Source organism: Ailuropoda melanoleuca, chromosome 9 (genome assembly GCF_002007445.2).
Source record: "Ailuropoda melanoleuca isolate Jingjing chromosome 9, ASM200744v2, whole genome shotgun sequence".
Taxonomy (NCBI): Eukaryota; Metazoa; Chordata; class Mammalia; order Carnivora; family Ursidae; genus Ailuropoda; species Ailuropoda melanoleuca.
The window spans coordinates 91,268,612-91,278,065 of NC_048226.1; the positions used below are offsets into that span (position 1 = coordinate 91,268,612).

The following is a 9,454-nucleotide window of genomic DNA, read 5'->3' on the forward strand; positions in this document are numbered from 1 at the left end:
TAACTCACCCTCCCTGGATTTCCAGATGTTTTCTTTCTGTTCTGGGCGCAAGGAGCTCCTCCCTGGCCGCTGAGTGTGCTGCCCACCTTCCCCGCTCCTGGCCTGGATCACAGGCCACCGCCTCCTCCTTCTGCCCCCCGATCCCCCATGCTGCGGTCTTCCTGAGCACTTCCTTGCAGCCCGCAGGGACCTGCCCCGTGACCCCAGACCATCCAGTGCCCACACGCAATCAATCTTTGATTGTCTGGCTTTGTTATCTTTGCCTTCATTCCTCCCTGGTATCTAACATTCCTCGTGTTGGTGTCCTGACTCCCTAACTCGCCTCTACGATCGAGGAATGGCCTTGGTGTTGCAATCCCTCAGCCCGGCGTCGAGGCGATAACAGGCATTGGAGAAATAAGCGGTCCAAGCACTGGCTGGCGCGCCAGTACGGGGCTGGGGAGTGGAAGGGGGAAACCAGCGCAGAGTCGCTGAGGACCGCTCCCTCGCTTCCACAGTCTGGTCCATGCGCTGCTCCCGCTCCCAGGCCAGACTGGCCGTCCACAGCGAGCGTGGTCCGGGAGCACATCCGGTCCCGAAGCATTGCACTTCGAATGCAGAGCGCCGCCGGAGCAGTGCAGCTCTGGGCAAGTCAGAGAAGCTCAGGCTGTCCGGGCGGGGGGAGGCAGGCCGCACGTCCGCTTTGGGAGCTGTGCTTCCCAGGTGAAGCAAGGTTTCAGCCCATCTGGAAGGAAGCGTGCCAGGAACGAGCCCGGTGGGCAGACGCCTGCTCTGGGGAGGCCCCAGCCTGCAGAAAGCCCTGGGGGCTGGAGACCCTCCAGCCGGAGTGGTGCTGCCGGAGCACCAGAGAGGGGTAAAAAAAAAAAGAAAACCCTAAAATGCCCAAATCCAGAGCCATAGTCCACCAACGACAAGTCTTGTTCCTGCCCGTTTCCAGCTCCGTTCGTGTGGCGCATGCCTACGTCCCGTAGAGACACCTGCTTGGTGCATGGAGGACTTTTTAACTGCAGCTTTTCATGCAAGCATTCCCATTGGTTATTCCCTTGCTTCGTCTTCTCTCCCGGAGGCCTGAGGCTGCCCCTGCCCCCCGCCCCCACTGTCCCATTTGCCCCCTCCACTCCTCAGGCTGGCCTGTGTGAAGGAGATCACTTTGCATGCAGAAACCCTCTGTGAACTTGTGAACAGACAGATCTCACTGGAAGGTAGAACATCAGTGACCTCGGGGGTCAGTCCACCTTCCCTGAGGCTCCAAGTGTGTCTGTGGCCTCCCACTCCCTGCCTGTTACCAGACGGTAGAATGACGGGGTGGGGAGTTTATTCGAAGACCTGGCCCATGCCTCCGTCACAGGTGGCAGCATAAATGGGTCTTTTGGAAAAAACTATCTGTCGGGGTAGGTATCAAAGCATCACGTTGACCTTGTATCCCTGTTCAGGGAACGTATTTCAGAGACACGCTCCAGGAGGGAAGGCACTGGTTTGCAGGGAGGCGGTTCTCTGTCGCTGGGCACATGTAGGAGCAAAACTGGAAACAAAGTGGCGTCCAGGGATACGCGGTACTCGGGCACCACTGAATCTTCCCCAGGCATCTGAGGGATGGGGAGGAGTGTTCACTTTGAGAAGAGCGGTGACAGTCCGTGGTGTGACAGTCACCTACAGCAAGCAATGGGTCCTTCCTGGATTATGGAAGTTACAGAAAGAGAGCGGCTCTTTGTTGGAAAAATGAAGATTTGCCTATACTTGGTGGTGTAACAGGCAAGTTATGACAGTTTCTTCCTCTCGTCTCTTCTCTTTTTGGTAACCTAGCTTATCTAGTTAAAAATGGATTCACTGCCACGACAGGAAAGAAAAAGAAATACCTGTGTGGATTTGTAGGGCCCCGGGTGTCCAGGAGTGAGCACGTAAAGACAGCCTGAAATGCCGCCTCCGTCAGGCTTGTGCCCAGGACAGCACGGACACCCTGCGGTGAGGGGCGGGCACTGCTCCCAGGTCTGAAGGCCCCGTGTGCCACACCCAGTGAGGGCAAGGTGCGCTGCCGAGCTCCCGGCACAGTGCCTGGTACGAGCCTGAGCTCCCTGGGGGATATGCTCCCTTTCTCCCAAGTGTGCCCGACAGTGTTGCTTGTCATTGTGCTTTTAGTCCTGCCCTCCCCATGTCTCATTGCAACCTCGTCCCAAGGTACCAGCTGGGTAATGTCATAGCCCCCATTTTATAGACGAGAAAGCTGAGTCCTCGGTTACCATCCAGTTGCTGCATTCCAAACTGGGGCCCTGCACGCGTCTCCTCTCTAGGGCCAGCCTCTTTTTGTATCTGCTTTTGCAGTGGGGAAACTGAGGCTGTAAGTTACCTGCCAGAGGGCCCACAGCCAGTAAGAATCAATCATGGGAACGTGGATAGCTGGGTTTTCTGACTCCAAATCTGGTTGCATTTTTCCTTTTGAATTGTTATGAATACCTCTTCTGTTCCAGGCACGTTATCTCTGGCCTCTGCAAGACCCCTGTCTTTCTTCTTGTTGTGTTCTGCCCGTTCTGTTCCCTTCGCTTCTCATCGGCATCCACTCCGGGGCATTTGCCATGTGCCGCACAGGGGGACCCACTCTAGGGCCATGATTGGGTATCTTTTAATTTAGACAGATGGGGTTCTGTTAGAGATCTCCTCCTCGTTCTGTACACACAGCTCATCCGATGGCTGCATCTGGCCTTCCCTTGCCGTCGGGCCTGCCCTGTTCCCTCCTCTTGCCCCTGGAGATGGGTGCTAGGGAAGCCCAGCGAAGCTCTGTGATGACAGCTCGCACCTGTGCCCACGGGGACTGTGGGAGAGTTTCTCTGGTACGGCCTCCGGGCGGGGATGGATAGATGAGTCACTGGGTATGCTCATATTTAATTTCACAAGTACTGCCAGATTATTTTCCAGAATGACTGTACCAGTTTGCACATCCACCAGCGGCACAGTGTGCCGGGGTTTCTGTTTCCCCATATCCTCCCCAGCACCTGCTGTTATCAGATGTCTCAGAACATCTGCATTTGATAGACAGAGTGTCAGCACATCGGATTAGCATCTCTGGGATGTTCTTCAGTGCTGCAGACTTCACCTTATCAGCATTTCACGCAGGAAGAACGTCCACAGGGAAAGGGGGTTCCTTCTTACTGCCACTCTCTTATCTTCGCTTCGGGAACAAAATTTCCCCAGAAATCCCCGGTAGACTTCCCCTTCTGTCTCACTGGCCCTATGGGGCTGGGAGTCCTCCCTAGGCCCGTCCCTGATGGAGACAACAGGATCGCCATGGCCTCCGTGTGCCTCTTCCAAGCACGTGAACAGAACTGGGAATAGCTGAATAAGGAGGAAGAAAGCAGCGGCTGACCGGTCGTTCAGCCCCCAGTGGACTCTTCTTCCACACCAGATCTTGAATTGTGCCAGGGTTTTGAGTCCTGATGCCTCTTCTGGACAAGGACTCATTCCCCCAACTCTGTGCAGTTAGCCAGTTGCAGAGACTTCCTAAAGCCGTGAGTCAGCCAGCACATGGCCATTGCCTTGGGGATTCGATCCGTCCAACTCACTTTGGAATCTGCCATTCTTCTTGCCAGGTGGACGTCAGACCTGTTCCCGTCCTAGCCGCCCCAATAGGTTTCTGTGTGTGCTCCCCTTGGAAGAGGTCAGTACGGAGATTGCAGGGCAGACACCAAAGGTCCTGCGTGCGCCGTGCTTCCGAGGCCACACGCCGGCTGAAGGCAGGTGGGGGGAGCACCTCGCAGGGAACAGGACCACTGTAGGCAGCAGCAGCTTCTCATCAGCCACGTGCATATTGTACTAACCCTTGTGTTTCTGCCTCACCAAAGAAATTAATTTCTGAAAGATACCTAATAGTTATAATTTACTGAGTACTCACTCTGGGTCAGATGACCCGGTAAGCATTTTAATCGTGTGACCTCACAGAGCCCTCCTGACAGCCCCATGAGAGCATTTCTGTTAAGGTGAAAGAAAGCCCAGGCTCCACAGGCCATCTGTAGAATGCCAGTTGACATTTGTCAGCTGTGTGACCTTCAGCAAGTTACTTTACCTCTCTGTGCCTCAGCTTTCTCATTCGTACGCAGAGAATGGTAATCGTATGTTACGAGTCCTGGATGAGTTAGGAAATACAAAGTGCTTACTTAGAATAACACTGGCAGGTGGACACATAGAGCTCACATTTGATAAACATTAGCTGGTGCTGTTGCCATTTCTAAAAATGAAGAAACCAGAGCATCAGAGAGATCGGCTTTCCAAATGTCAGACAGTGATGAGTAGCAAGGACAGAGGGTTTGTTTTTTTTTTTAAGGGCACAATTTGACCGAGGAGTTTCTGACTTGAAAGCGGGCCTTTTATCGGTCCAACGATACATCACCAGTAGTAGCCCCCCGGCTCAACGGAACATTGCCATTACTCTCCTTATCAGCAGAATAAATTTTCACCCGAAGACCCAGGGATGCTTTTTGTAAAGAAACAGTCACCAAAAAAAAAAAAAGAAAGAAAGAAAGAAAAAAAAGAAACCGTGTCTAATCACCAACCTTAAAGATAGAGTGTAATGCTTCCAGCAGCAGGTGGATGGGCGGGTCATTGCTGGAAGGTGGCTGGGGAGACGGGGGCACAGGGACATGAGAGAAGCCGGTGCCCTGGGACAGCAAAGAGACAACGTTGAATTCCTGGTTCTACTGCAAAACGTTACTGGGCCTCAGTCTCCCCATCTTTAAATCCGGTTTTTATTCTCTTTCCTCCCAGGAAGGGTTTAGGAAATGCTTTATGAACTGAGCGTAATCAGTGCTGCTTCTTCCAGAATTAGGATTTGACACCTCCTGTTTCACCTCATATCTCCATTCTCAACGTACACACATTCACAGGAAGTGTAAGCAGAGTATCCTCCAACTCCATTTAGTCATGGGAAGTCTCTGGAAACCAGGGCTTGAATCTTCTCGAAGACATTTGTCCTTGTCTAAGCCAAAGGAACTGGAGTTGGGAGCCTCTAGGATTTGGAGAGGGTGGGGTGGCTCTAGTGTCAGTTGGTTTGGGGAAGTAAATAAGCAAGGTGGTTCTCTGCCACCTAGGACGTGCCCTTGCCAGATTTCTCCACATGAGCATTTTCATCCACAGGTGTGCTGGGTGTGAATATGCCAGGAGGAGTTTGAAACCTAACCCTGTATGTGTAACAGAAGACTCAACTATCTTTTATTTTATTATGATTTTTTAAAATTTCAACGTTCCTCCCTCTCTTTCCTTCTTCCTTCTCTTCTTTCTTCTCTTCTTCCTCAGTTTCCAGTTCCTCAGCCCATAGGTCTCCCTTCCCAGAACCAGTCAATGTCAAAAGAGTCCCATCTGTGATTTTAGATGATCTGCGCATAGATGGCAAAATCCCTATGTGTGAATACCATTTCTTTCTCTGCGGGGTCAGGTTGTTGTGTCTGAGAGCACATGAGCACTGTGATTTAGGCCACAATCAGGGAAAAGAGGGCAGTCTGCCATCCGTCCCATTTCTCCTGAGTTTCTAACACCATTCCCACCTGCCACCTACTAGCTGCTGCCGTTGTCCTCTCTGCGCTCGGGGCCTATTCCTGGGTACACGTGATGACATGGGGACATCTGTGATGACATGACTGTGGATCCCAGGGTGGTCCATCCCCACTGGTGGAGAATCCCTCGGTTTCAGGAGGTCCTGAGCTCTGTCTTGATTTCCTTCTCTGCAGGCAGGAAGCAGGAAGACTGGAAGACAATTTGGGATGGTCTCCAGAAATGTGCCTGCCACAGGTGGCCCTCTGGGGACCCTGCTTCTCCCCCAGGGGCAGCTTTTAGACCACGTTCTGTTGACTCAGTCACCTGGTGCAGAACCACGCACCTGAAAGATGGCCAAAGGCATTGTTCCTCAAATTTGAGCCACACACCAATCTCCAGGGAACCCTTGTTAAATGCAGATTCTCACTCAGTTAATCTGTGTGGGGCTGACATCCTGCACTAATCATGGTGGGCTCCCAGGTGCTGCTGATGCCACTGGCCCACACACTGACCCGTTTGGAATAGCAAGGAAGCACCGTGTTCTCCTTCCAGCCCTGTTCACACTCCATGCAGTACCAGATACTGTCTAGAGCCCTACACTGCATGGATTCCGGCTCTGTCACTGGGTAGCTGTTAATTGTGATATTANTTAATTGTGACATTATCATCTTTCCTCTTCCTGACTGTCCAGAGGGTGTGTGGTTTTGTTTTGTTTTGTTTTGTTTTTAGGTGAGAGAACTGCTCAGAAATGTTAAGTAACGCAGCAGCAGTCACACAGCTAAGGGACACACAGGAACGTCCCAAGTGGCGAAGGTCATTTTCCATCACTGCCATCCTCCACGAGCCTGTGTCTGGAATGGGACTTGTCTTTGCTCTGATGAACAGGTTGGATGGTGAGTGTCATTTTCTCTTCTCTCCCTGTCCTTATCTCTGAGATTTTCACTCTGGCTTCTTATTTTCAGGAGACTGGAAAACACTAGACAGAGGTAATATGGACCCAGAGAGAACTGAATCCTTGTGCCCAGTGACTAGAAGATGCATGAACCTGGAAAAAGGAGCCTAGAAGATCGCTATGCTTCCCCCACATAGGAGAACACCCACCCCTTCCCGCCTCTTGCCCGTAACACATGATATATTTAGCAGTGATCGATCACTACTGAGCTATCTTCATTTAATGTGGTTTTGCAGAACAGTTGGTCTGGAAATTTTATTTTCAATTAAACTTCCTTGTTGAACTGCTTTGTTTTTGAAAGGATTCCATTAGGATGGGTAATTATATAGCAGTTGCTACAAGGAGATATTTGCACTCAATTTCTGCTCTTAGGTGATTCAAATGAAATGCTTTTTCTTTTCCTCCCCGGAGCTGTGTGCGACCCTCTTCCTCATACTATAGGCTTCTCATGAGTTATTTTGGGAAATCCAAATCAAAACAGCAATGTTGGCGGAGGCCATTTCTAGCCTAGCAGAGTAAGCCATACATACCGATANGGAGGCCATTTCTAGCCTAGCAGAGTAAGCCATACGTACCGATAAACACCACCAAAGAGTGCCTTTAAGAAGCACGGAGACCATCTCCCTCTGTGGGGGTTAAATTCTTGGGGACTACAGGCTGTCCTTTGTATCATCACATATTCCTTTGTGAACTCTAACTAAAGTCAAAGACAATTGAAATTCCTTTAAAATTACCAAAGTTTTGGGGCGCCTGGGTGGTTCCCTTGGTTGAGCATCCGACTCTCGGTTTCGGTTCAGGTCATGATCTCAGGGTCATGGGATTGAGCCCCTCATGAGGCTCCACACTTAGCCCTGAGTCTGCTTGGGATTCTCCCTCACCCTTTCCCGCTGCCCCTCCCCCTGTTCGCGTGCTCTCTCTCTCTCTAAAATAAAAATAAATAAAATCTTAAAAAAAATATATATATAGAAAAAATAAAATTATCAAAGTTTTGTTCATTTGCAAACTATTGTCATTGCCCTTTTTTCAAGATGGCAGGACTTGACGGAATTTTACTGGAGACTGCTTTGGCCTCTGGATCGCCCGTGCAACATAGAAATCCCTTTATTTTCCCACTCTGTACTGTTTCCTTCCTTCCCCAGAACACACGTAACCTACCTGATTACATGAACCAAGCAGACAACCTTCCTCTCACCTAGGAGCAGTCAGTGCTCAAAGAGTAGGATGGATACATAGATGAATGAGTAAAATCTCATTTTTCTCTTTTTTAAAAAAAAATCAGCCATTTATTATACAAATAGTAAGTGAATGTTTTCACCTTGAAAAGATAAAACTTTCCAAATAAAGTTAACGTTCTTTTCAATCATTGGGTCCGTATCCTTGCTTGTTATCAGCTCTGCTTGGGTTATTACTTTGGAACACATCCTCGTAGACCTTTCTAATGTATTTAGGGTGTTCACGCACACGCGGTGCTGTTTCTGCAGACCTTGATAAACTGATTACTTGCCTTTTCCCACTCATATCCAGGAGTGCTATCCATGTCAGCTGGCTTATCCTTTTAACTTCCACCTAGTTTTATTACATTGCGTGGATATACCGTTTAGTCGATCAGATACCATAAATTCTTTATTTGTTCTCATGCTCCTTGTAGTTTAGGATTCCTTCTCGTGTACATGTTAAGAAACTAACCATGTCCACTGCTACCTTTGGTAGTTACAACACGTTTCATGAAAATCAGCCAGCTGCCTTGGAGATTATGCCAAACCAGTGGACAGAATCCCGTGAGATGCTAAGGATTGACGGAGGGACCTGAATTCCCTTGTCTGCAGAAGCAAGGGAGGTGCGCTGTGCACGGGGAATTCCGCAGGTCTGCGTAGAGCGTGGTGTTAGCTACGTGTTAGCTCTGCTCAGAGCCAGCTGAATTTCCCTGGGCAGGTCATTTCCTCTCCGTGGACCTTTATTTTCTCATCTGCACAATGGACTCTTGAGTCTTTTCCAGCTATTGGACTCTGAGTAGTAGGATTTACACAATGCCCCAGGTTTCTTACACAGAAGGCACTAGCTTACTCTTCACTGTGTGTCCAGATGGGAGAGGGGCAATTTTAGAATACATTTTAAATTTAATTTTAATTAAATATATTTTGTTATATTTTAATTAAAACATATTTTAAAAAAATTTTTAAAGATTACTTATTTATTTGAGAGAGAGACTGAGCGAGAGCGCAGGGGCCAGGGGGCAGGGGCAGAGGGAGAAGCAGACTCCCCGCTGAGCCGGGAGCCTGACTTGGGACCCTGGGATCATGACCCAAGCCGGAAGCAGACGCTTAACCAACTGAGCCACCCAGGCGCCCCAAAATATATTTTAAAATTTTTAAATAGAGATGGAGCCCAGAGCTTTTAGCTGAGTAGAAGTCATGAAGTCCAGAATGTACTGCCTTTGGATCTTACTCTCCTTTCTTATTACTTTATTATCCAATTAAAATGTATATATATATTTTTTCCTTCTCTCTGTGCCATCTTTTTGTTTTGAGCAAGGCCGTGTGGTTTTGGGGAAAGAGGTCCTGGGCCCCCCCAGTTCTCCCTGCAGGCTTATCTAGTTCCAGCTGGGTGATCGCTAACCTTCTCTGGATTTCGATCTGTTAATACTATGATTTCAAAGTAGCCAAACGTCTGCTTAAAAAAACTAAAAAGTTGAAAACCACACTCACTTGTGTTCATCTGGCATTTCTGAGCCTCGTCACCTGCAGATAGCTCATCTTGTGAATTGATGGGACACCTTAAAAGGCCACCAAAACCCCTGAAATCACCTTCTTTCACATGAGAAGTGTGCAGCTGGCCCAGCCCCTGGTGAAGACCTTCAGTGGGTTCCCAGAGAGGCCCAGAGAAGTTTCTGCGCAGCCATGATTCATAGGTAGACTTTCCCCCCTCCTCTGAGCCCCGAAGCTCGTGTTGATGTGTATCCCCTACTTTGAGACGCAGGACCACACG

At 49.4% G+C, this 9,454-nt stretch overlaps 1 long non-coding RNA gene across 7 annotated transcripts in view; it reads left to right on the forward strand.

The window, feature by feature from the left end:
• LOC105235728 overlaps positions 1-6,752 on the forward strand; it is a 199,166-nt gene extending 192,414 nt beyond the window's left edge. For all 7 annotated transcript variants that reach the window (XR_004627921.1, XR_004627924.1, XR_002141873.2 and 4 more), the window contains 2 exons: positions 6,247-6,410; positions 6,480-6,752. This is a non-coding gene — a long non-coding RNA (uncharacterized LOC105235728). The remainder of the gene's footprint in view (positions 1-6,246; positions 6,411-6,479) is intronic.
• Positions 6,753-9,454: the final 2,702 nt, after the last annotated feature.